Here is a 6,950-nt window from a genome sequence, read left to right on the forward strand (position 1 = left end):
TTCTAGCTTACCAGTTACAACTAGAAGGGCTACAACCCCAATATTTAAAAACTCCCACTAGAAGGAGGCAAAAACCTCTTGAAGCTACAACTTCCTTCCCTAGCACCACCCTGCCACCCTTTAGAATAAAAGATAAAATAAAGACAACTTGGGTTCCCGTACTAGGGACAATGGCCAAATTACAATAACATGGAAATACTCCAACAATAGACTTTTCAAACTTCAGATCTACCCCATGTTTGTTCAACAATAAATTGCATACCTTAGTTCAGCAAAAACCTTGCGTTCAACAATCTACTCCAAGACTTTAGAATAAGCACCAAAGGTTTGATACCATTATCAAGAGGTCTTTTATCATTATCAATATCTGCTTCAAGAAAGAGTTAGCTACAAGTTCAAGATCTGCTTTATATGATCTACTACAAATCAGAATGTCCAATGTATGCCACAAATCAAAGTACAAATTTTTCTTCAAGACTAAGTATTCCCCAAAGTTCTTCAGTCGTCAAGATTTTTTCTAGGAAGATAATTCAATCTAGATGCTTTATTAAAATCTCTTTTATTATGCTCTTCCATAGACTTCCTTTCAACTTCCTAATACTAAATAAATTCAAGCATTCCTTAAGACAACCTCAAAATAAGACAAGATACATCCACATAACATCTCTTGAAAGATCGAGCACATGATTAAAAGGAGGGCATAAAGATAACTTCATATTTGTTCTCAGAATGTTGTTTCAAAGGTGCTCCAACTTCAACACTGTTCCTTAGCTAGCTTCCTCAGCTATAGTAGGATTTTTCCTGCTCATAATTTTTTCTCTAAGACAAATATGAGTTAGGCATTGGGGTAATGTAACATCCCATTTCTAGTACAGTTTTACGACCCCTATTGAGGGTGATTTTTTGACAAATTATATATGATAGACTTATATATTATGGACTTGGATCAATCACTTGATTTGGAAACACTATTATATATATTACATACATAGTTATATTTCCTCTTATGTGTGGCTATGTGATTGATTATATGTATCATATCTACGTTGATTTACATATCCTTTTGTTTTATATCTAGCTTATGACATATGATTATGACATATGAATGGAAGATACTATGTGGAGTAGTTAACAAACCATAATCTTGATGATTTATGATGTATATGATTATACATGCTTGACCTTGTATTTAGCAGGATTTGGTAGGGAACTTAGTTACTACCGAGAAGGATGCTCAGATGACTATGGAGGTCATGTATACATTTGGGTAAAATGTGATTGAATTAAATTCATTATGAATTTTGTTGATGCTTTTAATCTATGAGGTTATGATGTGTAGGTCTGGGGAAACAAGGCCTTCCCAACAGATCGTCTGATGCATATAAGCTCACATCCATGACCTTGAGGAATGCCATGTAGCTTCAAAGAAGAATATATGAGAATCTATGGGAAATATTAGGGTGCAGAGTCCTAAATTTTGAAAGATCAAGGCATGGAGTCTTGGATCTTTGGAATAGATCAAGGCATGGAGTCTTGATTCTACTAGGACATGGAGTCCTAAGTACAGGCAAGGGCGTGTAGTCCTAACAAGTCAGGAGAGGTGCACAATAGGGGTGTGGAATCCCTATTCTCTAAATGAAAAACACCACTTAAGGGCTTATATAAACCAGGTGAATTAATCTAAGTTAAACTTTAAGTTGAACTAAATCCAATTTACCCACTTTAGGGGATTATTCAAAATAAATATTATTTTAATGCAAAATATTAGTTATCTACTTTAAAAAAATAAATAATAAGAAAAATCCTTAAGTAGACACATGGGTGGTGAATATTACATAATTTAGGTACCTAAATAAAATAAGGTAAAAATGGAAAATTTGGAGAGTTGCCACCTTGGGGTGATGGTGAATAATACAAATTTTTATATAACAAAAATTGGTTAATTTTTGCATGAAAGGGGTGAGGTGTCACTCCACTCCATGCTTATAAATATTGAAGGATTTTTCCCCATGGGGGGAGACCAGAAAGAGTAGGGAAATGCTGCCAAAATGACTACCCAATTCCTAAATTAAAATCCCAATAATTTATCCTGGTTGATTGAGACTAAGTGGTGTGAGAGGAAGATAGGATATCTTCCTTAGTTGCTCAAAATTTCTCACTATTGTTGAAGTTGGTACTGTTTGTGAGCTCATAGATCTCATGGTTTTTGAGGAAAAAGGTTTCCTTTGGATATGGTTGGGTGGTAAATCTGAGTGGTTTGTCGGAGTTTGTGAGCAGAGCTATTGAACAAAGTAGAACCACTGAGTATCAAGTAAAATTTCCAGTTTGTTATATTTTGCTTTAATTAACCTTTCTTGGATGAAGATGTAGCTAGTTTACCTTTAAAATAGTTCTTGTTGTTATAAAAGATCTGATCATAGCCAATGGTTTACTATATATTACTTTTGGTTATACATATGTTGAAATTACAAAACTATAAGAATATGTTTTTGTTTTAACTGATGTGTGAATAGTGCTCCAATTAGTAATTATTCATTTAAATGGGTCGTTTCTGTTTATGAAAGCATATGTTCAAGAAAAGTTACTATTCTGTTAATAAATTTATGTTTAAGAAAACCTATATTGAAGATGTTGACACCTAATCATGGGGATTGGGTGAACACTTGTAAATAATGTAAATAGTAAATAATGGAAAATGAAGAGTCATCGGGAGGTGAAACCCAAGAGTCACTCCCTCATGTATATAACCACGAGTAATCTTAATGAATAAGAACAATTGATTTGAGGAGTTACTTCCTGGCCTGGCCCCCCTCCCCATTCAACCCTTCCCCATATAATACCCTCTTCTCATACCACCTCCCCCAAGTAATAACTCCCCAAAATAATACCTCTATACATATCAGTTTGTAATTTTTACACCAGAAGTGCATTTTTTGTCACTAGAACTGCATTCTTTACCACCAGAAGTACATTTTTAAAATGCACTCATTGATATCTATTGTGGGAGTGGTTCTCAATGTGAAGGAGAATTATCCTAAGTGGTCTCAAAAGATCAAACACACTCTCATTTTTAATGAGCTGTGGAAAGGAGTTTGTGTAGGAGAAGGAGATAAGGAATACCTCAGACAAGGAATTCGCCATTTGGGAAAACAAGAACAACAAGGCCTATGCCTTGATTGCTACATCTGTAAATGAAGAGGTGAGTCACCATATTTCACCATTTTCGAATGCTTTTGAAGCCTTACAAAAATTTAAGGAACTCTATGAATCACACTCTGCACTTGAAGTTGTTCAACTGATGATTATATTCTTCAGCCTTGAATTACAAAATGATGATCCTCTTGCTCTTGCATTAGAAGTAAAATCTATTATGCATGATATCAAATTCACTAATTTTGAACTAGACATTCCTCTGATAGCTTTTGTTAAGGTATTTTATCCCACTTATTCAAATTATCTTGATTCATTGCAAGCAAATGGAAACCTCAAAGAAATTACCTTTGACTCCCTTGTGAAGAAATTTGTTGAGAGAGAGAAAGATTTTGGGAAGAAGAAAACTCCTTAGTCTTCTGATGAAGCTGTGTGTCTTGCACATAGAGAGAAGAATCATTCTCAAGATTCTTCTAGAGGAAGAGGTGGTCAAAGAGGAAGAGGAAGAAGAAATTTCAGAGGCGGGGGGGGCAGACACTCTCAAGGAGAAAATTCCGATCTTTCATTGCATATGTTGCAATAGAGATGGATCACATGATGCATCCACATGCAAGTTTCCTTAGGATAGAATTGATCAGGAAAGAAATCAACCCAAATGTAAAACCAATGACAAAGAGAAAGGTAAAGCACTCGAATCCGCTCATTATGTTGTGGCACATTGTATTATTGGAGTAAAAGAAGACTTGTTTAATGCTTCACTTGCTTCTTGGAAAAATGATTGGTTGCTTGATTTAGGAGCAACTTTCCACATGAATTTTAGAAGATATTGTTTTGAAGAATTTACTGACAATGTTGATGGAGCAGTAAGATTTGCATACAAATCAAAACTTAAGCCATCAGGGCTTGGCAAAATCAGGCTCAAATTGCCCAGTCTTCCAGAATTTCTTCTGCATAATGTTTTATATCTCCCACAACTAAGGAGAAACTTGTTGTCCTTGGTACACATCCTCCAACAAGGACACTCCATTCATATGCTTGATGGCAAGGTTGAGGTGAGAAAAGCATCAGACCACTCACTTGTCATGACAAGGATAGAAGAAGAAAGGCTTCTCAAACTGCAAGGTACCTCTGCTCGTGCACAAAATTTCTCATACAATTCTCATTATGATGAAGATACATTTAAATCAAGTCTTTTATGTCATGCTAGATTTGGACACTTGAACTATGACAACCTTCGCTTGTTGAAGAAAAATGGTGTTACTGGTTTGCCTACAATTCCTAGGAAACTTAAGAAATGTGATGCTTGTATTATAGGAAAGCATAGCAAACAATATTTTCATGATTCACATTCCAGAGCACATAGAAAAATTGAACTCATTCATTCATATTTATGCGGTCCAATGCCTATTCCTTCTGCAAATGGAAATAAATATATGACGACATTTATTGATGACTACACCAAAATGTGTTGGGTTTATTTATTGAAGAACAAATCTGATGCTTTTCAAACATTCAAGAACTTTCATACATGGATTGAAAATGATGCACAATCTCATACTGGCTCTATTTGCATTGATAATGCAAAAGAATACAATTCAAATGAATTTGAAAACTATCTTTGTCAGCATGGGATCAAACATCAAACAACTGTGCCTTATAATCCCCAACAGAATGGAGTAGCTGAAAGAATGAATAGGACAATTTTAAATATGGTATGTTCCATGATCTTTTTCAAGAATATAAAATTGATGTTTTGGGCTAATGCAGTTCTATGTGCTATATACATAAAGAATAGATGTCCATCTAATTCTATTAGAAACAAGACTCCTTATGAAATGTGGTATGGGCACATTCCTTCGGTAAAGCATCTCAGGATCTTTGGTTCCACATGTTATGCCTTGATACCAAAAGTACATAGAAACAAACTTGGTGCAAGGAGTCGTAAGTGTATCTTCTTGGGGTATTCAAATACCTCCAAAGCATACTATCTCTATGATGAAGTTAATAAAAAGTTTGTTGTATCTATAGATGTAATCTTTCTTGAATCTTCCAAAGCTGACAATGTTGTTGAGCGGCAACTTGATCGCTTGGATAGATTTGAACATGAAAAATCATTTCAAGAATTTGATAATCAGATTCCACATCTTGAAGTGGGATTCCTATACTAGATCAATCTATGGAATCTTCTTCTGAAGCACTCTCTCCCCCACATGGAACTCCAACCATTGATGATACTTTGAGTGATGTAATTGACATAATTGGGAGACTCAATCTTGATTCCGTCCCAACTCAATCAACTGAGCAGACCGAACCGTCTCAGAAAGGTCCTCCAAAGTGGTTGACAAAGAAATTTGAAAGTGTTCATCCTAATGAGGTTGGAAAGATATGAACAAGAAATTCAAACTAGAAAAATTCAGGCGATGTAGATGATTCTGATTCACCTGTTGATATGGATGTTTCTTATGATTGTGAACTGAATTTGTGTACATATTTTGAACAACTTCCTTCAAAGAAGTTGCTTATCTTGATGAATGGAAAGAAGCGATGGAAAAGGAGTATGATGCCTTGATAAAGAATGGCAATTAGTTGGTTGATCCTCCATTGGGAACCAAACCAATTGGCTGCAAGTGGGTCTACAAGAACAAGTATAAAGTTGATGGCTCACTTAACAAGCACAAAGCCAGGCTTGTGGCAAAAGGTTTTGAACAAAAGGAAGGGGTCGATTATGAGGAAACTTTTGTCCCCACAACAAAATGGGCTACCATCTGGACACCCTTTGCCCTAGCAGCTTAGAAGGGTTGGAAAATACATCAAATGGATGTAAAAACTGCTTTCTTGAATGGAGATTTGAAGGAGAATGTTTTTATGTCCCAGCCTGAAGGATTTGTTGTGAAGGGACATGAACATAAAGTATGAAAACTTGTGAAATCCTTGTATGGCCTCAAGCAAGCACTGTGAGCCTGGTATGAAAATTTAATTGAGCATCTTCTGAAACTCAACTTCAAACATTATGATCTTGATGATGCAACTTTGTTTGTCAAGAAAGTTTGCAAAACAATTGTATATCATGTGGTATATGTAGATGATCTTTTGATGACAAGGAATAGTGAGATATCTATTGCATCCATAAAGAAGGAAATGAGGAAAGGTTTGAAATGAATGATGGGTTATGTTCACTACTATCTTGGTATTGAAGTAACTCAACATTCAAAGTCTATATTCCTTTCTCAAAAGAAGTACATTGGAGATTTGTTGAACATGTTTGGCATGGATGAGTGCAATCCTTTAACTATTCCAATGGAAAAAAAAACTTAAAGCTCACATCCATTGAAGGAAAAGAATTTGAGGATGCAACAAAGTATAGACAACTTGTGGGAAGTCTCAACTACCTGACTAATACCAGACCAAACATTTCATCTGTTGTTGGAATCCTCTTGAGGTTTATGCAAAAGCCTTGTGAGGGACATTGGTCTTCTGCAAAAAGAGTTCTAAAGTACTTGAAGGGAACTCAAGACTTTGGACTCAAGTATACACAAGTGGGAAAATTTAGCTTGATTAGATACTTTGATTCAAACTTCAATGGAGACAAAGAAACTGGGGTATCTACTTCTAGTTATGATATGAGTTTTGGATCAGGATATGTATCCCGGAGATCACACCAACAATAATTCCTGTAGATTCCACAACACAAGCAAAATATGTGGCAACAACTGAGGCAACAAAATAAATTGTGCGGCTCAGGAAAATTCTGGAAGATTTGTAGGTAAAACAAGTACATTCAACTCCACTCATGATTAAAA

Source organism: Pinus tabuliformis, chromosome 4_2 (assembly GCF_031772625.1).
Source record: "Pinus tabuliformis cultivar Carrire ecotype Pingquan chromosome 4_2, CPIR1, whole genome shotgun sequence".
Classification (NCBI taxonomy): domain Eukaryota; kingdom Viridiplantae; phylum Streptophyta; class Pinopsida; order Pinales; family Pinaceae; genus Pinus; species Pinus tabuliformis.